Source organism: Bubalus bubalis, chromosome X, assembly GCF_019923935.1.
Source record: "Bubalus bubalis isolate 160015118507 breed Murrah chromosome X, NDDB_SH_1, whole genome shotgun sequence".
In the NCBI taxonomy this organism is placed as follows: domain Eukaryota; kingdom Metazoa; phylum Chordata; class Mammalia; order Artiodactyla; family Bovidae; genus Bubalus; species Bubalus bubalis.
Window position 1 is genome coordinate 136,594,679 of NC_059181.1, and position 22,762 is coordinate 136,617,440.

The following is a 22,762-nucleotide window of genomic DNA, read 5'->3' on the forward strand; positions in this document are numbered from 1 at the left end:
AGGGCTGATCTCCTTCAGAATGGACTGGTTGGATCTCCTTGCAGTCCAAGGAACTCTCAAGAGTCTTCTCCAACACCACAGTTCAAAAGCAACCTGTATGGAGGTCAATTTGCCCATATCTATCAAATTTAAAATGCACTTCCTTTGGACTTAGAAATTCCACTTTTAGGAATTAACCCTATAGGTATGTACATGTATAATAAATGACAAACATAAAGATATTAATTGGAGTATTTTTGCAGTAGCTACAGATTACAAATACTTAAAATGTTTATCAATAGGAAACTGGTTTATAAATTTTGGTAGAACCCAATGAACATCTATATGTTAATAGTATAAAATGCCCTTCAAAATGTATTCATTCTCATCCTTTAGGCAGCTATAACTTCCTATGTTACCTCCCAAGTATACTCTCTGTATATTTCTTTATTTAAGTTAAAGTCACTCAGTCGTGTCCGACTCTTTGCAACTTCTTGGACTGTAGCCCACCAGGGTCCTCTGCCCATGGGATTTCCCAGGCAAGAATACTGGAGCTGTTAGCCACTCCTTTCTCCAGAGGATCTTCCTAACCCAGGGATAGAACCCAGGTCTCCTGAATTGCAGACAGATTCTTTACTGTGTGAGCCAGCACTATTTGAAGACTTTTACAAACATTAAGTAATTTAATTCTCAAAAAAAAAAAAAAAAACCCAACAAGATAATTATCCCCATTTTACAGATGAAATTGAAGCACATAGATATAAAATGGTAGAGCCAAGATTTAAATCCAATGTGGTTGACTTCAGAATCCATACTCTCAACCATTATTCTCTGCTTACTTTCACATACATATATTTTCCCCCAGATTTTAGACAAATTGTATCATGCTCTAAGCCTTGTATAAAAGAACATAAGAAGGTTAAGAGTTATAAAGTGGCTCTACATGCTTCAATATCCTCATCTGTATCACCTACCTTGTTGGGCTCTTTTTTGAGGATTAAATTACTTAATGTTTGTAAAAGTCTTCAAACAGTGCCTGATATATAGTAGGTACTATTTAAGACTATGTTAAATAAAGAAATATGCAGAGAATATACTTGGGAGGTTACATAGGAAGTTATATATGACGAAAGGACAAGAATGAAAGAAATTTATACCTTTTGAATATTGTATCAAAAGCTTAAATAATATTTATTTTAAAAATTAAATAATTTTAAGCATAAATTATTTCTGTTCCCCAGCATCTTAACACTTGGCCTCATCTCCTCCCACTTATCCGTTTCTTTGTTCCATAATTTCCACTTTCCATGTCTTGCACTGTAGCTTCTTACTAATTTTAGTATGGGCTTCCATGCTGACACAGACAGTAAAAATTCCACCTGCAATGTGGGGCCTGTCCTTTCCATCATCTCAGTCTCCTCATTTGTCTTGAACTTTCTACATTCATTCATGATTTCACTACCTTTCTGCTCCTGACTCCCTGGGGTACCTTTCACCAAAATGGAAGCTTCACATCCTTAGAGTTTCAAATCTAGATATTTCATCATCTCAAATTCAGCATGTCAAAGTGAGCATGTCATCCACCTCTTATCTCAACCTCCCTACTTTTTAGCTCCCAAGTTAGAAACTGGATTCTTTACTTTGACTCATCTCTGTACTTAATTCCCTAGATCCAGTAAATGCATCAATTTATCCTTTCACATCTGTCTTCCTCACTTTTGCTATTGCAGGATTATTGCCCTAGGCTAATGTGAATAGTGTGCATACTTATTACCTGGAGAGCTTGTTAAAATGCAGGTACTGCATCAGTAGATATGGTAGCAACCTACAAGATGGCCTCTAATGAGCCCCATCTCTCAGTATTAACTCCCTGGATTGTTTCCTCCTATATATTATATCAGGGTTGGTCTATATGACCAAACAATGGGAGAGAAGTAATGGTATATCACATCTCAGATTAGACTATAAGACAATGTTGCTTTTGTCTTTGTTGTTCTCTGTCTCTCTTAGATCACTCACTCTGGGGAAAGCCAACTACCTTATGGAGAAGTTACAAAGGCAGTGTATGGAGAGGCCAATATAGTGACAAATTGAGATGTCCAGCCAACAGCTAGTGAAATCTGAAACCTGCCAACAGCCACATGAGTGAGGTTGGAAAAAGGCCCTTCAGCTCCAGTCAAACCTTCAGATGACTATAACTCCAGCTGAAATCTTGACTACAACCTCATGAGAGACTCTAACCTAGAACCATCTAGCTAAGCCACTCCTAGATTCTTCACCACAAAAATGTGAGTTAAATATTTGTTGTTTTAAACTAACAGATTTTGAGGTAATTTGTTATTTAGCAGTAGATAACTTACACAGTAGATCTGGTGTAAGGCCTGAAAAATTCTGCATTTCTAACAAGCTCCCAGGGAACACTAATGTTGATGCTGATGGACCCTGCCTTAGTAGCTGGCCACATACCACTGCAGCAGCTTCTCACCTAATCTCTACCTCAATTATCTCTCTGCTTCAAGCCCATTACACCCCTCCTTCCCAGTGTAGAACAGTTCCCTATTACCTACCATGTAAAGTCAAAGTCCACAGCCTATTATCAAAATGACAAGTGTTGGCGAGAATGTGGGAGAAAGGGAACCCTTGTGCACCGTTGGTGGGAATGTAATTTGGTGCAGCCGCTATGGAAAACAGTATGGAGACTCCTCAAAAAAATAAAATACAGAACTACCATATGACCCAGCAATCCCACTCCTGGGTACAAAACCAAAGGAATTGAAATCAGTATCTCCAAGAGATAGCTGCAATCCCACGTTCATTACAGCATTACTGACAATAGCCAAAATAAGAAGACAACCTGAATGTCCTTTATCAGATGAATGGATAAACAAAATGTCACATTTTCCTTATCCAGTCATTGGATATTCATTGAAATGGAATATTATTTAGCCATAAAAGAAGGAAATCCTGCCATATTCAACAACTTGGATGAATCTGGAGGGCATTATACTAAGTGAAATAAACTAGACAAATACTATATGCTATCACTTACATATGGAATCTTTCTTACAAAACGTATTATTTTTTTTTTACTTTTTGGCCACACTGTATGGCATGTGGTATCTTAGTTCCCCAACCAGGGCTGGAACCAATGCCCCCTGCATTGAAAGGCAGATTCTTAACCACTGGACCACCAGGGAAGTCCCTGAAATATTTTTTTTTTAATCTGATTTCATAGAGACAGAGGATACAATGGTGGTTGCCAGAGCCTTGCAGGAGGGGAAAACAGGGTGATACAAGTCAAAGGATACATATTTTCAGTTTTAAGAATACATTCTGAGGATCTAATATAGAGCATGGTAACTACAGTTAATAATACAGTATTGTGGGACTTCCCTGGCGGTCCACTGGTTAGGAATCCACCTTTGAATGCAGGGGATGCAGGTTCAATCCCTGGCCTGGATACCTCAGGGCAACTAAGCCTGCACACCACAACTAGAGAGCCGGTACTCGCTGCAACTCTAGAGAAAGCCTGTCTGCCACAATGAAAAGCCCATATACTGGGTCTTTCTGTGTGCCCACAAAGACCCAGCACAGTCAAAAATAATAAATTAATTAAAAAAATAATGCAATATTGTATACTTGAAAGACATTGAGAGCATTCTCACCACACACACAAAAAGTAACCATGTTAACTATGTAAAGTGAATGGATGTGTAAATTATTTTGATCTTGGTATCATTCTACAATCATCACATTGTGCACTGTAAACACATACAATTATGTTTTTCAATTATTCCTCAGTAAAGTTTTTTTTAAAAAGTCCTCAGCTTGCCTTTCAAGATCCCTTAGGACCTGGCTATTTACATGCTTTACAGTCATTTTTTCCCACCACTCTCTGCCAGGCACTTTCTGCTCCTGTTCACCTGATTTCCTCATTGTCTCCAGCAGACATCACATTTGTTCCTGGTCCAAAGCTTTCTATTAGCAGTATCTCTCCTATTCCCTACCATCTCCCAATATGTATAACTGGCATGTCTTCTATCCTCCTCTGCTATCCAAGGTCAACCTTCAAGGCCTAGCTCAGGTCCCATTTCCTCCACTTCATATTTTTTAAAGTATTTATTGAATTTGTTACAATATTGCTTCTGTTTTATGTTTTGGTTTTTTGGTCACAAGACATATGGGATCTTAGCTCCTGATCAGGGATCGAACCTGCACTCGCTGCATTAGAAGATGAAGTCTTCACTACTGAACTGCCAGGAAAGTCCTTCCCCACTTCATTTTTATCTAATAGCTTTATGAACTATTATTTGAAAGTGAAAGTAAAAGTGTTAGTCACTCAGTCGTGTCTAACTCTTTGTAATCCCATGGACTGTAGCCTGCCAGGCTCCTCTGTCCATGGGATTCTCCAGGCAAGAATACTGCAGTGGGTAGCCATTCCCTTCTCCAGGGGACCTTCCAGACCCACGAATTAAACCTGGGTCTCCCTCATTGTGGGCAGATTCTTTACCAGATGAGCCACCAGAGAAGCCCATGCACTATTATTTAACTATTTACTAAATAAAGAATCTCAACTTCCAAGCTAGGTTTTCAGCAACTTGAGGTCAGGAATAGTATCTTCTAAGTCTTAATAGCTCCAGGGTACCTGGCATCTGACTGGACACAGAAAAAGTAAGTAGGTGTCAGTTGACTGAATCTGCCTGTCACGTTCAGTGTGGCTGTACGCCTACAAGCAGTGCCAAAATATACTCCCAGATTTTAGAGCAACAGAGAGAAATCTCTGCAAAGTCCACCCCTCTCTTCCCTACCTCCTTCCTCTATACCAAATTATTGTCTCCTTTATTTGTTCCACATCACTGGCAGGTAAGAAGGTAACATTTTGAGAGAACAACTTATATTATGGACAGCAATGAAAGGAAATAATGTCACAGTTAATCCAAAAGTCGTTTCATTTTCGATTTGAAATCCCTTCTATGATCTGGAAGGCAGATGTGCTGTGAACTCATTAGGGTTTCCCTGAATAGTGTTGAAATCATCTACAAGAACACAATGAGAAAGGGGCCAGGGGAGACCTGAGAATACAGTGGCTGATGCAGGAAGACTATCTAAGGAAGATAAATATTGCATAGATTGTAATGACAAAGGTAATGAAAAAAGCAAGTAATACAGGGATTTCCTGGTGGTCCCGTGGCTAAGATTTCACGCTCCCAATGCAGGGGGCCCAGGTCCCATCCCTGGTTAGGGAACTAGATCCCACATGCAATAACTAAGAATTTACATGCCACAACTAAAGATCCCACGTGCTGCAATGAAGATCCTGCATGCTGCAACTAAGACCTGGCACAGCCAAATAAATAAATAGATTAAAAAATAAATATTAAAAAAAAGTAATACAGAGACAGAGACCAAGGGAGGAAGAGAGAGAGAGAGAGACCTTCTAGGCGTTGCATATTCCACTCATCAGACCATGAAGATCATTTTACAAAAGGACAACATCCACTATTTTTTGAGTGTTTATTGTCAGCCATTTTGCTAAACTCTTTGCACAAATCAACTGATGTTCATCCACACAACAATTCCCATGAGATTGATGCTGCTATGGGCAGACCCATTTCCCTGATAAGGAAGCCAAGGCTCAGAAAAAGTTAAGGGATTTCTCCCAAGATTACACAGCTAGGAGCTGTTTGAGCTGGGATTTGAACCTACTATCTGAAGGCCATATTCTTAACTTCTACCCTTTAGACCCTTTAGATCCAGTGCTTATCCTCATTTTTTTTCGTAAATCTTGGATGTAAAGATCTGTAGCAGATCCTGGAAATTTGGAAAGCCAGAAAGTTACTATTCAGTGCTCATCCACATTCAGACACCTGGTGACCTCCTGCCGTGTGACTTCCCTCTGGCTACCCAGAGCACCTCATCAGACTGGGAAAAAAATCCCAGCCTTGTTCTTCCAACAAAGTACATGTACTCGTTCTATATTTCGGGCCCTTAATTCCACAGCCTGCAGGATGGCAATGAATGTAATTAAATAATCAAATCCTGTTACCACGTAACTAATGGGTTACCCCTCACTGGTAATATAAAGCATTAGCTCCATTAAAAGAGAAAACCCCTAAAGAGGAAATCTAATGACAAGAATTTGGACACCTTGGCAGGCCCACCGGGAAAAAGGTTTGGAGCCAAAAGACCTTTTCCTGCCCCTCCTCTCAAGTCTGTTTGTCCTTCTGGGTTTGACGTGTGCCTTAAACACATCATTGCTTGCACTTATTCAACTACCAATGGTAGAACAAAATGTGGCTTAAAAAAAAAAATCTAATGAAGTTTCCGAATCTCAATTAAAAGCAACATCTCTCCATCCATCTATTTATCCCTGCCAAGCATTTGTGTTTTGAAGCTGGAAGTTCCATTATCTGAAATTTGCAGGCAATTACTAGGTCTAGTAACTCCCAAGATGTGAGCATTTTTCCAAGTCTAAAGTGAAAAGTGGTTTTTCAGTAAACGTGTGTGTGTGTGCATGCATGCTTTAAGAAGTCTGTTTAGAAAAGAAAGGTGTGATGAAGGCAGGTGGGGGAAGGGCCAGAGGGAATCATATTGGGACATTTATTTGTCTTATTTGACATTGGGAACTCCAGAAGTGTTAATAAGCAGCCCTCCATGTCCCAGGGGAAGCTTTTGGATTTACAGCTTTAAACAACCACTCATCCTCATTTTGGCACAAAGTCAAACCAAAATTTGTTGCAGTTTATAATGCTTGTTAACGAAGAACATCAAAAATTAATGCTCATTAGAGTGCTCATTAATATGCACGATGCTCACCAGTTTGACTTAATTAAGCAAACCTCCACTTGACGATAATATTGTGGTCCAGCCCAGAGAGGAGACTGTTCGGGGCTGAAGGGTGTTCCCTTGGGACAGCATTAGCAGCATTGCAGGGCGAGGTGCCTGCCTGCCTCCTCCTGAAACTCTTCCTGTTAGAAAACAGGAAGCTCTCAAAGAGCAAATGACTGTAGCCCCTGCTGTGCTGTCTGATTTCACACTTTAGTTTTCCTGTTCCAAGACGTTATTTGCTGAGATGACGAATTGATGTCAATGGTACAATCAGATCTTGGCCAAGAAAAAGACCCCTAAAGAGAGAAAGAGGCTCAAGAACTTAGGCTCAAGACACAAGACTGGGGGCAGGAAGGGGGAGGGGGGAAAGGAGAAGAGTAAAAGAAGGTGACCCTCCAAAAAGACAGCAAAGTAAACCAAAGAAAGTAGTGAGCAAGGGAGAGAGTGAGATCGATATCCAGATAGTGTCATATTCCAAAGCAGAGGACACACAGGTGGGGAATTACTATTTGTGTGAAGTTTTGCTGATTTTTTTTCCTTAGTCAATTTGAGGTTTCTGAGTCTGTTCTGTTCTGGGTCATTTCAAAATCATTAATTCCAATGGGTCACTGTAGATAAAAACAAATAATTGAGCTCTAGAACATGTAGCCAGAGCTTTTCCAGAGAATCTTGAACCTAAAACAGAAGTAGGAACCAATGGAGCAAATGAGAGTGAGACAGGGGAATTTGAATCCCAGCTCTACTACTTAGGGTGTAAATGGAGGAACTTGGAGAAGCCACTTTATGTTGCCAAGGCTCAGTTTCCTCATCTGTAAACAATAAGGGTGAACTGTATGAAATTGCCATTTCATATTTGAAGATCTGAATATTCAAATCAACAATTTCATATGGTTCAAAGTAATAAAAATATTAAACCAAATAGTATATTTTAAGACAAGTTTAAACTGTAAAATGCCAAAGATCATTTATGACCAGTCTTAACAGTTGCTACTTTAAAAATATGCATATAGATTATATTATGCTTCACCAATAAGACTGGCTAAATTAAATCAAACTTCTTTCCCAAACATGGCCAAAGACCTTCCTGACTCAAGATTCAAGATTAGGATAGCCACAGCCCAGGTCTATCACTGTGAACCAATATTATTGACACAGTTTAAGATAATTTTAAAATGTCCTGCTTTGCTGTGATAGATATTTAACAGAAATTTTAAAATGTCCTGCTTTGCTGTGATAGATATTTAACAGAAAGTGACCAAATTACTTTCCAAGTGGGTCGATACGTATGTATAGGTGCCTATACACACCCGTCAGCCATCCTCCTATCTCTGTTCAAATTGACCCAAAGCTGTATTGGGGAAAAAATAGTACAAAGTTGTATAAGGAGAAGTATTCATAATGGCATCATTTCAGAGTATTAATTATACCAAGTCCAAGTACCCCATAGGAGAGAATACAGGCCAGTGAAGCAAGGAATTTTACTAGCAATTATGCAGGTTCTAGAAATCACAGCAGGCAATGGATCTGCGTCAAGCAACCCAGGCAAGAAAGTATCAGAGCAAAAGGGAACAGAGAAGGTGAGGGGAACTCATGGGGCAGAAGCCTAATAAGCAAACAATAACCAAGAGGCCACAGATGATTGAAGCCAGAATAAAACAGAAACTGGGGGCTCTGTAAAAGATAGAAATTGGAAGGAAGACAAGTAGCCAAAAATCTAGAAACTGAGAGATACAGTATGACAAAGTACGATTCAAACAAAATAGGAATGTCAGTTTGAGGGGAGGATCTAATTTAATGGGACAAAACGGTGTCTTGTCTCTCATCTCAGGAGATTGTTGGGCTTGCTGTGGAGGCAGGCATTGCCACACTGGGGCTTACACGGTGAAACAGTCAAAATACGGGACTGGAGTCAAGACAGAGAGGGTTAAACAAAGGACCATTTCTGATAAAGGGAGGGAGGTTATTGATGGGAGAGAGGGCTCTCTGTGCAGTGAAAGAAAAGCATCTGCATTAGAGGAAGTACACAGAAAGCCCGCACCTATACACACCTCTGCCAATCAAACTGTGAAGATTTGGAATCTCTCTGAAGAGCAGAGTATGATATTGTATTAGAATAATTTACCATTCAACCCAGATAAGAAGCGAATGGCATATTGTACTGGGCACACATCTCAGAGAGATAACGCCACCACCTTTGATGCGCGCATTGTATTGTGTCTGTCCAGCAGGCAATCTGGGTCTTTTTCTTCCTTCCTAAGTCTGAGCTTCATTCTCAAACAAACTGACGGCAGGGAATTTCGGTAATGACTTGACACCCTGCTCTATCTAGCCTTTTACTGCTCTGAAACAATTCCCTCTTTGCGCTCTTTGTTCCAAGAGGTATTAGTCTGAATTTACATTTGCAGTTTTGCGTTGTTTCTTCATTCGTACACAGCATTCTCCAAACTTGGGATTTTTGTCCACTGCATCATCTTCCGGCTCATTATTGTAAATAATAAAGAACCTGGTTTCCGATGCTGTTCCCTTTCAGAGCCATATTAATAATTCATTGCCAGCTTGACAGAGTCCTTTCGGCAGCTGCTTTGTTCAAGGCTTGGCTCCTCACAGTGGCAATAGGTCAATTGTCTTCTGGTGAAATTGAACCAGAGGGCCTGAGAAGGGCATTCGTATTCCCCACGTGTGACCATGGGGGATTAATGGGGTGGGGGAAAATGCACTGAGTCCACTTCTAAGGCCCCCTCTGGAGAATGAGCCTCTTATTCCCCTGTTCTTTCCGAATCCGTTCTTTTTAGCATTAATTATGAAGACAATGAGCGCAGTGCCAAAGTGTAGGAGCTGAATTCCCAGTTACACACAGAGAACAAAGTCTGTTTGTCAGTCAAGATACCTTTTCTTTCTCTTGGAGCAGAGAATACCATGATCTAGTGAGGTCATCTCAGAGCAGCGCCTGGGGCATGCAATAGCTTACATAGCATCTTGTGCGTAGTAGGTGTTTGCATTTCTGACTTTATTATAGTATCTGGCTGGGGCCAACATTCCAGGGACAAGGATCGGTGGGGTGATACCCATCCAAATCCTCAACAGCCCCCTTTTCCATCTGATAGTCTTCTGGAATATTGAGGGAAACATGTTAGTCTAATACAGAAAATTGAAGTTTTGAAAAACCATAGACAGGGGCATGTAAAAGAGTCAGTTATAGACTGAAAATAATGGGCTATGTGACACCAGGTGACAACCCTCTGGACAGACAGAAGTGACCCTTTGCCTACTTGGTTGGCATCACGTGTGAAGTACAGTGTGAGGAAAAAGCAGGATGGGGAAAAGCTAATGGGGGCTTTGAGTGATCAGAGAGCAGCATCCAGTCCCAAAGTATTCAGGGAGGGACTTCCTTGTGGTCCAGTGGTTAAGACTCTACCCTTCCACTGTAGAGGGTGTGGGTTGGATCCCTGGTGGGGGAACTAGCATCTCTCATGCTGCTCAGTGTGCCCCCAAGTTAAAAACAACAACAACAACAAAGTATTCAGGGAAGAGGAAGTCATCTTGTCAGGGCAGTCTCCAGGAGCTGTCCTGGAAAAGCAACGTGCACTGACTCTGAATACAGAACTGGGAACTGGTTTTAAGATGGCCACCCAAGGCTTCCCAGTCAGCCCAAACCATTCTTTGTTACCTGGATGCATGAGAATCCACCTCTGAGTATATGAAATAAAAACAAGAGGTAAGACTGAGTGCTAACCACTAGAATCAAATTCATACAAACTAGAAGATAGAGGTGAAAACACAGTTCCTTGAATGATGTGTTTTTAGGGAGAAGCGGTGCTGGGGGATCTAGCCCTTTAACAAGATTCTCATCCTGACAGCATCATTTCCCCCAACAGTCTCATCAGGTCGTTTTATGCCCCTTCCATTCAAAGCATTCCAAATCCTGCTCTCTACTGGGTGGAGGGGATGATAGTATGATTAGGTTAAAAAAATTCACTAGAAAGAGTCACACATCCCCCATATAAATGGAACACCCTATGCTATGAGAGTCAGCATAGTTTAATGGTTAAGAGCACAGACTCTGGAGCCAGCCTGCCTGGATTTGCAATCCTGGCTGTTTCATTCATTGGCTGTGAGTTTTTGGACCTCTCTTTCTCTCTCTCTCTCTGTTTCCTCATCTCTAAAATTGGGAGACTAAAATTAGTGCCTGCCTCATAGGGTTGTTACAAGGAATAACTATGACTAAAATTAGTGCCTGCCTCATAGGGTTGTTACAAGGAATAACTATAGTAGTTAACATCTCTAAGGCCCTCAGTGCCTAGCATACAGTCAGTGCCACATAAGTGCCTATTAAATAAAGTTAATTTATTAAAAATTGCTTTGGGGACTTCTCTGGTAGTCGATTGGCTAAGACTCTGTCCTTCCACTTTAGAAAGTACAGGTTCAATCCCCGGTCAGGGAAGTTCTGCATACCTCGAGGTGTGGCCAAAAAAAAAAATTGCTTTTGAAAATTCTTAAAGGATGATCTTTAATGATGGGGTTTAAGTAACTATAAGAAAAACATTTTGGAAGCACTTCTCACTTCACATTCCAAGGATAACCATCTACCACTAACAAGACCTTAAAACCCTTAGAAACCTGTCCATCCAGGATAGATTGACTGCCCATCACAGTCCACTTTCAATGATTCTTTTGTCATCCAGTGCACACATCCAGGACACAAGCTAAAAAGCAAAATCTGTGGCTTCTATGCCTCCACATCTCCAGACCTTTGCCTCTTGCCTGCCTTTGCAATGTGCTTTCAAGCTAAACACAGAGCAGATTCAGCCCCATTAACAGTGCTGCAGACAACAGCTGAGGCTCATTGCTTGGCAACCTCCATCCTTCCACTCACCTTCCTGCTTCCTGCTGAATCAACTCATGCTCCAACCCAGGTGGTTAAGGATGTGTCGGTAGGTCACCAGCATGGATCAATCTTTCACAGTGTAGGGCTGTGAAGGAAGGGAGGATGTAAATGAACTAGACATCAGTCCTTGTTTGTAGAAAGTGACCAGTCCAACAGGAAACAAAACCCAATCCTACATGAAAAGATTTTGCCTCATACATAATAAGGCTCCCAGTGGGCAGCCTGAAACCAAATGGATAGCTATAAGAAAGCTATTGCTTCATTGTGACCTGAGCAAAGATCAAAGAATGATGAAATTGATGGGATTTTAATACTTCTGGTTCAGTCCTAAGTTGAAAAATCTTATGAGAAAAAGGAACCTAGTAGAGCACACTGGAAATCAGGGCTTTAGAAATATTTTGCTCCCACCCATCGACAAAAACAGATGACTGGCAGAAACAGGCACAAAACTAGATTATTCACATTTTGAAGACCTTCCTTTGGCAAGCATTTTGGATATAGATATTGAATTAGGTTTAACATGAAACAAAATTGAGACACCCTTTTAATCTTTACTTTGTTTCCATACCTTTGTTTGTCATATTTCTAGTACCCTCATATTGATCCCTGGCTAAGAGTCCTGTTCACCTAAATTTGTCATCTCATAGAAACCTGACTTTTCCCATCACTGACCCATGTATTGGGTCAATGTATTCCCCTACTCTCCCCATTTACTCCCCCTAATCTAGCCTATATCTTATTCTTTTGTAATCTGCTTCCCAAAGTATTAGCAATTTAATAAACAAAACTGTGTTGCAGTATCCCAGGCTGAAAATGAATGTGTTACCCTATTTGGTATGGCGGAGACTGTTAGCTGTCATCCAAAATCTATTCTGCCATTTTTTTCCCCAGTAACATGACTAGACTGCATTTCCCAGCCTTGCTTACAATTAGATGTGACCATGTGATTGAATCTGACCAATGACATGTGAGAATCACTTCTAGGTGTCACCTCCAGGCCAAAGCTTTTAAGAAAAGAGTTTGACTCTTCAGACGCACTTTTTTATTCCACCAGCTGAGGGTAGGTACTAATGAGGCCTTGGGGGATTGGGGGGCCACAAGATGGGAAAAAGTCTCTAAACAACTGTGAGGAGAAACATTTTACCTGCCTGAAAATTCATACAGAGTGCTGTGTTGAGATATTACATATTTGGTTTTAGTCATTACCACAGAATAGCCTAGCCTAGCCTTACTAAGACACCTGGAATATATGCATTTTTACAGATGTCTGCTATACACACAATCACCTAACTCAAAGATCTGAATCTCTGATAGCAAGAGATTTCACATATCACTGATAGAGATTTGGGGGTTGGAGCTTCTGGCAGTACTCATCATATCATCTACAAAGACAAATCATAGATGGATTCAACCACAGAGGATGATGAAAGAGGAAGCTGGATCAAAGGTACTGAAGGAACGTGACCAGAATGCAGAGACTGACCTCAGCCAGGACAGTTGGGATTTCCAGGGCGGGGTCTGCAGCTGCAAACAATGGTTAGAAGGAGGAGATCAAACCCAGCAACAAGAAATTCTAGAAAGGTTCTAACCCAGAAGTCAACCACCATAGTGTCCGTCAACATCATGACTTGTCCATATCTTGCCCATTGATAGAATATCAAGGAGTAGGCTGGGAGAGAATATGGGCAGGAGATAGGCAACGTTCAGGGTGGGGGCCCATCTCTAGAGGGGGACAAGGGAGAATCACTGGATAAACTGTAGAGTGGGAGATGAAAGCAAAAATGAGGAGCACTACAATCTGGGGGTGGACTGAATGCATAAAACTCGGTGCTTTAAGCTCCACTAAAGAGGTCTGAGGTTGGTGGTACATCATTTTCTGACATTTTAAAAACTGATCTAGGAATAGGATTGGGAATGTCTGGGCTGCAAGTGGGACCCTTCAATGAGGACCACAGCATAACAGAAAGCAAAGACAAGGGGAATGTGGGAGGAACTGACAGTTCGAAGATTCAGGTTTTAGCTAATATCAGTGCTGGCCAAAAAATCTTCATATTCATCACAAAGGCATGGCTAATGTCAAATCATAGGTGACCAATTAAAATTGCATAACATCATCTTCATTAAATCGGTACCACTAAAGACCAGAATTATTAGCACATGTAAGCATGCATGACCAGTACCCCTCTCACCGATGAGTGAGCAAATCCTCTTTGTCCTTGCAAGATTCCACATAAGCCAGATTCAGGGAATTATCCAGCTAATATTGACCATAGCTAGAGTTGGGTAGAAACTGCAAAAAAAGAAAAAAGGCTTTCAGTTTCATTTTGCAATAGTGATCATTTTCTGACATTGGACTGTTTGTTGTACATTTATTATCTGTCTCCCTCTGAGCCTTTCACAGCAGCTAAAGTACTCCCTCTGATGGTCTCTAGGATTCACTCACAACTAACAACAGGGCATTGTTCTGTTGGATTTTTCCTTGCAACGGCTTCTAACAATCCCCAAAGCCAGGACCCTGACTGCATTTAGTTCAAGCTTTGATTTAGCCCTTTGGGTCCTTTTCTTGCAAAAAAAAATTAAAAAAATAAAAGATACTGATATGATCTGTATTAGAAGTTGGAAAACAGGCACATATACAAATATACGATGTACATATAACATGCATAATTTAGCAACTTCGCGCTCCGTGATTCTAAAAGAACTTTGCTTACAGAACACTTTGCAAAATTCAAATCAATTTTAAAATGCTGTCTTGCCAATTTGGAGTGGGGTAATATCAGTGGTGCCTTACGGAGGAAAGGGAATTGCAGTATCCAATCATCCTAATAAGGACATGGACTGCACAGGGTGAGGTGGACAGCAAAGGCCAGACCCATTATGCAAAGCCCTAAATTCCAGTCATTCACATCAAAGAGGTTGTGAGCGCCAGGAAAAGAACTTATGGGCATCTCCCCTCTAGCAGTCAGATTTGTAAAGCTTCTTTAATTCCCGCCCCCAACAACCCTTCCCCACTCATCAGGGCTTATTCGTTTCTGCTCTATGCCATGCCTTCTTTCTACTTTACTCTTGAGCTTGTAGTTCCTGTCCAATCCCTAAGCTGAGCCCCATAGTCTCTTCCTGCTTTGATGCATAACCATACTTCACTCCACCACAGAAAATTAGTAACAAGAACCATAGCCCTCCCCCTGGACACCACAGCAATGCTATAAGCTTAAAACAACAATTTTCAAAACCCAGTTTACAAAATACTGCTGGGCTGTGCTGAAGTCTCACTGATATATATATACATATACATATATGTATATATATGCTGCTGCTGCTGCTAAGTCGCTTCAGTCGTGTCCGACTCTGTGCGACCCCATAGACGGCAACCCACCAGGCTCCCCTGTCTCTGGGATTCTCCAGGCAAGAACACTGGAGTGGGTTGCCATTTCCTTCTCCAATGCATGAAAGTGAAAAGTGAAAGTGAAGTCCCTCAGTCTTGTCCAACTCTTTGCGACCCCATGGACTGCAGCCTACCAGGCTCCTCTGTCCATGGGATTTTCCAGGCAAGAGTACTGGAGTGGGGTGCCATTGCCTTCTCCATATGTTCCCTTCCCCACACAGTGAAAATAAGAAGGAGTGATCATGGAATAAAGGACGGTCCTTGATCGCTCATTCTTATTTTCACTGTGCGGGGAGGGGAACATTAAACTGCCCGTTCTTTAATTTCCCTAAATATCATGGTGATGGTAATTGGTGGATGAAATTCAGCTTGGAATATTTATTTTGGTTGTGTGTTGGTGTGTTGTTGTTTTTGTTATTGTTGTTTTTATTTCACAAAAATAAATTACATGGGAGAGAGAGATAAGAGATAAAGACAAAAACAATAACTAGTTTAGCAAATTAGCTCCTTGTTCAAACTACCGTACAACTGCACTCATTTCACATGCTAGCAAGGTAATGCTCAAAATCCTTCAAACTAGGCTTCAACAGTACATAAACTGAGAAATTCCAGATGTACAAGTTGGATTTAGAAAAGGCAGAGGAACCAGAGATCAAATTGCCAACATCTGTTGGATCATAGTAAAAGCAAGGGAATTCCAGTAAAACGTCTACTTCTCCTTCATTAATTATGCTAAAGCCTTTGTGTGGATCACAACAAACTGTGGAAAAGTCTTAAAGAGATGGGATACCAGACCACCTGACCTGCCTCCTGAGATATCTGTATACAGGTCAAGAAGCAAGTTAGAACCAAATATGGAACAGACTGGTTCCAAAAAGGGAAAGGAATATGTCAAGGCTGTATATTGTCACCCTGCTTATTTAACTTATAGGCAGAGTACATCATGAGAGATGGCGAGCTGGATGAAGCTCAAGCTGGAATCAAGACTGCCAGGAGAAATATGAAAACCCTCAGATATGCAGATGACAGCACCTTTATGGCAGAAAGTGAAGAGGCACTGAAGAGCCTCTTGATGAAAATGAAAAAGGAGAGTGGAAAAGCTGGCTTAAAACTCAACATTCATAAAACTAGGATCATGGCATCCAGTCACATCACTTCATGGAAAATAGATGGGGAAAAAAATGGAAACAGTGAGAGACTTTATTTTCTTGGGCTCCAAAGTCACTGCACATGGTGAATACAGCTATGAAATTAAAAGATGCTTGCTCCTTGGAAGAAAAACTATGACAAACCTAGACAGCATATTAAAAAGCAGTGACATCACTTTGCCAACAAAGATCCATATAGTCAAAGCTATGATTTTTCTAATAGTCATGTGGGAATGTGAGAGTTGTATCATAACGAAGGCTGAGCACTGAAAAATTGATGCTTTCAAACTGTGGTGCCGGAGAAGACTCTTGAAGAGTCCCTTGTACTGCAAGGAGAACAAACCAGTCATTCCTAAAGGAAATCATCCCTGAATATTCATTGGAAGGACTGATGCTGAAGCTCCAATACTTTGACCACCTGATGCAAAGAGACCCTAATGCTGGGAAAGATTGAGGGCAGGAAAAGAAGGGGAAGACAGAGGATGAGATGGTTGGATGGCATCATCGACTCAATGGACATGAGTTTGAGCAAACTCTGGGAGATAGTGAAGAACAGGAAAGCCTGGCCTGCTAAAGTCCAAGGGGTCACAGAGTCAGGACTTAGTGACTCAGCAATGAAACATTCTGGGAATGAAATTAGAAGGGGGTGGGGGAGGTTGGATGCATCTATTTCAATGAGAGGATAAACAGAGGATCACAAAGGGCAGAAGTAGCTTAAACACCACAGGTGAGGCTTTTTTAAAAAATTGTATCCTGGGAGGCTTCCCTGGTTGTCCCTGGCTAAGACTCGGAGCTCCCAATTCAGAGGGCCCGGGTGCCATCCCTAGTCAGGGGACTAGGTCCTGCATGCCACAAATAAGATTCAAACAAATAAATAAAAATAAATAAGTATTAAAAAAAAAAAACTGCACCCTGGAAGGCAGTGAAAGGAGAACATGTATAATCACAGAAGAGGACTTGGGTATACTGAAGATAAACTTTTTGATTTTATATTAAAGCCCAGCTTCCACTACAGCCCTCTCATTTGCCCGATTTATAGTGACTTTCAAAACTGCACATTGGGATACATTGCACTGACATCATTTGAAAATAAGACTCAAACTTTATTCTGATAGCAATTAAATTCCCAATTACCTGGAAGGCAAACACAGTTATGCAAATTACAGATGCGGACTGACTAATATTAGAACTCAAATGATGATCACTTCAAAGCTAGGCATTCTGCATCTCCTTTCCTTTTTTAAAGGTGGCAGTGAAATTTAGTTGAACTGGACTTTATGAGTCACTGTACTAAACTCCATTAATTTTCTGAATATAAAATGTTAGTTTAGATTATCTGAAAATTGATCTTCTCCCAAGACTCTCCCCCTTAATCTTTTTCTCCCTCTACTTCTTCATAAATGTATTATCTAATTCAGTCACTATATTATTTATCATCTATTATTATTTATTAATTCACTAGCACTATCATATAATTCAGCAATGGAATTTTTGCCATAATGCTTTTCAGTATATTTGCATACTGAATAAAACCATATTGATTCTTAAGGATTTTTATGTTCTAGAAATGCTTGCTGCAGACAAATTTGCAAACAAATTTTTATTTGGTTTCTGAAGACATTATTTTGACATGATTTCAACTGATGCCAACAAATCAAACCAAGTTCTGCAACAAATGTCTTCTTAATGGGTTTTGCGCTATTTGTTTTAGTTGACACCATTTATTATAATTTAACAGCATTTCCTTCCTAGGAAAGTCCAAAATCAATAAAAAATGGTGACATATGTTTGTATTTATTTGGAAATACAAATGCAACCAAAGGGCTCTGTCAGTGTACGATTAATAGAGTACAAAATGCTGTGGTTCGGGGGCATCTGATTATCTGTCTTGTAATGTGAATTTTGAAATAGCTTGGGATTCCTGCCCCTTGACTTTCAGGTTAGGACAGAATTTCACATTAACAATAAATCACCTTGGATATGTGGTTTTCTATTTCAATTTGTTGCAATGTAGCTTCATCAGTTCATGAGGGGAGGAGAGGGACCACAGGTGGGATACGGAAAACAACAAACTGATAATAAAATATTAAGACAAGGAAATAAACACATTTGAAATGGTATTACTGTGAGAGATGCTGAAACTGACATATCTATCTTTTCTTCCGACTATCATGGCTCACAGTCTGGCAATGGAAATCCCAAAGCCCAGGATGGGGCACTGAGGTTTATCATCAAGTTCTCCTCACAACAACCCTCTGGCCTTTTTAGATAAATTCTTCTTCTTATTGACAGTAGGGAAATATGATTAAGAATTCTAAGGGGAGAAAATACCCTGCTCTGGGCCTGATTGCCAACACATTTTCAGGCTCTGCCTGTCCCTTGAGCCAGGTTCAGTTCCTTGGTTCCCTTCTATGGGCTAGGTACAAATGAAATCCCATCATAGAATTATAACATCTCATGGTTAGAAGGACCTTAAAAGTCATCGATTACAGTGGTTCCCAAAGGCTAGTTCAGAGACTACTGCCAAATCCTAATGAAATTTTGCAGGTCTGTGAAAAATCGAGGCATTGTGGTAGAAAGCTACATTTATTAATGGACTTTGCTTCGTTCTATTTTTGAGGTATGAGACAATGTTCAAAATGGTAGGGCCTTTTTCCCCTTAGTGTCCTCATTAGAGCGTAAGCCTTCATTTCTTGTCTTAAGATCTCCACGGGGAAAGAGCTCCACTAAAATAATATTCCTCCCTCTCTCACTCCTCATTTACTTTTCTCCATGGGAGAAGGAGTGAATTATTTGATTTAGTAAGTTTTAAAGAAGAAACTGAGAATCTTTACCTTGGCCCCTTCTGAGATTCCACATTCTGGAGCCATCTTGTCCATGGATCTTCACATTTTGTGCCAAACAGTTGTCCAGCTGGAACAATGGCTGGGTGAATAAGTCGAGCAGGGTTGAAGTATTACCACAGCCACTTGGCTGCAGATATAGAGCCACAGCCTCCATTTTTGCTTTACCAGTGCTATTAATAGTTGGCAGTGATTTTTTTTTTAATTGGAGTATAGTTGCTTTGGGCTTCCCTGGTAGCTCAGAGGGTAAAGAATCTGCTAGCCAATGCAGGAGACGCAGGTTTGATCTGTGAGTTGGGAAGATCCCTTGGAGGAGGGCATGGAAACCCACTGCAATATTCTTGCCTGGAGAATCCCCATGGACAGAGGAGCCTAGAGGGCTATAGTCCATGAGGTCACAAAGAGTTGGACACGACTGAGCAACTAAACACACACAGCATAGTTGTTTAACACTGCTGTGTCAGTTTCTGGTGTAGAGCAGAATGAATCAGCTATCAGTTAATTTCAGTTCAGTTCAGTCACTCAGTTGTGTCCAACTCTTTGCCACCCCATGGACTGTAGCACACCAGGCTTCCCTGTCCTCCAACAATTCCCGGAACTTTTAAACTCATGTCCATTGAGTCTGTGATGCCATCCAACCATCTTATCCTCTGTCGTCCCCTTCTCCTCCTGCCTTCAATCTTTCCTAGCATCAGGGTCTTTTCCAATCTTCGCATCAGGTGGCCAAAGTACTGGAGTTTCAGCTCTAGCATCAGTCCTTCCAATGAATATTCAGGACTGATTTCCTTTAGGATAGACTGGTTGGATCTCCTTGCAGTCCAAGGGACTCTCAAGAGTCTTCTCCAACACCACAGTTCAAAAGCATCAATTCTTCAGCACTCAGCTTTCTTTAGGGTCCAACTCTTGCATCCATACATGACTACTGGAAAAACCATAGCTTTGACCAGACGGACCTTTGTTGGCAAAGTAATGTCTCTGCTTTTTAATATGCTGTCTAGGTTGGTAATTGCTTTTCTTCCAAGGAGCAAATGTCTTTTAATTTCATGACTGTAGTCACCATCTGAAGTGATTTTGGAGCCCCAGAAAATAAGATTTGTCTCTGTTTCCATTGTTTCCCCATCTATTTGCCATGAAGTGATGGGACCAGATGCCATGATCTTAGTTTTTTGAATCAGCTATGCATATGCATATATCCCCTCTTTTTTGGATTTCCTTCCCATTTAGATCACCATGGAGCACTGAGTAAAGTTCATTGTGCTATGCAGTAGGTTCACATTAGTTATCTATTTTATACTTAGTATCAATAGTGTATATATGTCAATCCCAATCTCGCAATTCATCCCACCACCAACCCCTTTCCCCCTTGTTATCTGTATGTTTGTTACCTACATCTGTGTCTCTATTTCTGCTTTGAAAATAAGATCATGTATACCATTTCCCAGATTCCACGTATATGCACTAATATATGATTTTTTTTTTCTGACTTCACTCTGTACAACAGTCTCTAGGTCCATCCACGTTCCTGCAAATGGAACAGATAAGGAAACTGACACACACAAAGTTTAAAGAATTTTACTAAGGTTATTCAGCTAGTAAGTGCCACAAGTCTATATTCAGACTCTAGTAGCCTGGCTCCAATTTCCAAAGGGTTTCAGACTCAGGAAGAGAAGAAAAGTGTTATCTGTTGCCAAAAAAAAAAACCTGTTATCCCCAAAATCTTATCAGGCCTTACATGGTTAAAAAAAATCAAAAGCTGTAAACCTGTATCAGTACTTTGAATTATTTGTTTAATCTTCACTAGTCATACAGACGGAGAAGGCAATGGCAACCCACTCCACTGTTCTTGCCTGGAGAACACCAGGGACGGGGGAGCCTGGTGGGCTGCCGTCTATGGGGTCGCACAGAGTCGGACACGACTGAAGCGACTTAGCAGCAGCAGCAGCAGCAGTCATACAGATCCCATACTGTACCAACAAGTGACTGGCTCCAAGCATTTGTGCACTTTAAGAATCCCTTCTCCCTCTTCCTGTCCATTGTTCAACCTCCATCTCTGTACCTGAAGACCTAGAATAATAGGAAACATTATCTAGGCTTCACTTTTCTTGCTAGAGCAGCTCCAACTGATAGAAAAGTTTTCCTTGTATTCAGCTACAATCTGTTCCAAGATTTGTCATAAATATCCACACAACAAACTTAATCCCTTGTGGATAAAGCAGCCCTCTCTAAACATTTTTTTCACTCCTAATTAAATATCCTGGGTTCCTTATGTCATGGCTTGGAGTCTGTTCATCTTACTAGCAATCCTCTTCTGAAAGAACACTAGTCTGATTATATCTCTTTAAAGGATGGTGTCCAAAAAGTATTCTAATATTCCAGGTGAAACCTGGTCAGTAATGATTAGCTCAGGCCCATTTCCTTGCTGGCTTGGGATTTCACACTTCTGTAAATATCCCCTCCTTCTCTTGTCCTCCAATTTAAATAAGTGATTTTATCAGTAACTGCATCATCTGGAAGGGCATGACCCAGGCCACAGGATTTTCCAATCTTAACTATCAATATTATTTTTAAATCAATAACCAAGCAGTTCACATGACATTTATATTCACATATATGTCTGATAACACCTGGCACTTGGCTCCTGACCCAGGTCTGCCACCAGTCCTTCCATTTTTCTATGGTTACTGATATTTGATGCTGACCTGATCTGACAATTGGTCTTGTCATGCCCTTTGTTTCCCCTGAAAAGGGATCTTGTCAAATACCAGGGGAGCCTGACAATGCCCTCAGGCCTATCAACAAGCATTTTCTCTATTCAGTTTGCTTATTTGCTGTGTGCCTATAGCTGGATCTATAAAATTTGGAAATATTCAGCTTATTTTGTCAATAAATCAGGCCATTTGATGCACAAAGATTAGTAAAAGCAGTTGTTGATCAGCACATAGAAAAGCATTGTAGTCCAACTGTAAAATAGTTAATAACAATGTTAAAGTAAATTTGTATAAGATAGATCCTTAATGAGCTGGGGAATAGTCAAGATTATTATAGGCATTAAGAGTATAGGCACTGTTCCTAAACTCTGAAGGTTGATGTCATGAAAAGCAAATATATCCATCTTCCCACAAAATTTCTCTTACTGCCATAGTTGAAGGTAGACTCTTAGGCCACAGGGAATACTGATATGACCCAATATGGCAGGCCTTAAATTCTTATAAAAATGTGAGAAAGGGACAAAATAATTCAGTGAAAGGCTATGAAAATTCATAAACTAGTTATATCATTGAATGCCTGTGACACATCTTTAAAAAGCCAGATGCATCCATGAATCTCAAAGTATTTTCTAGTCCTTAATTCATATAATGCTATAAGGAAACAGGCCAGTGATAAATTATTATTTTAAATATAATGATGCAGAGGTTATGCAGCTTGTCTATGGATAACAAATAGGACATTTAGAAACTGAAACACATGAAAGAAATTCTGAGTCTTGCCTTTTATCAATTTATAAAGACTGCATGGCCTCGGTTGCCTCAAAAATAAGTCAGTAGCTATTTAGAACCGAGAACTCCCAGATGTTCAAGCTGGATTTAGAAAAGGCAGAAGAACCAGAGATCAAATTGCCAACATCTGCTGGATCATGGCAAAAGCAAGAGAATTCCAGAAAAACATGTACTTCTGCTTCATTGGTTAAGCTAAA

At 40.5% G+C, this 22,762-nt stretch overlaps 1 long non-coding RNA gene across 1 annotated transcript in view; it reads right to left on the reverse strand.

The window, feature by feature from the left end:
* Positions 1 to 8,028: 8,028 nt before the first annotated feature.
* The window catches only part of LOC123331728, a 192,699-nt gene continuing 177,965 nt past the window's right edge, over positions 8,029 to 22,762 (reverse strand). Inside the window, exons 3-4 of the long non-coding RNA XR_006548471.2 lie at positions 13,882 to 13,982; positions 8,029 to 11,777 (exon numbers count right to left, since the gene is read on the reverse strand). This is a non-coding gene — a long non-coding RNA (uncharacterized LOC123331728). The remainder of the gene's footprint in view (positions 11,778 to 13,881; positions 13,983 to 22,762) is intronic.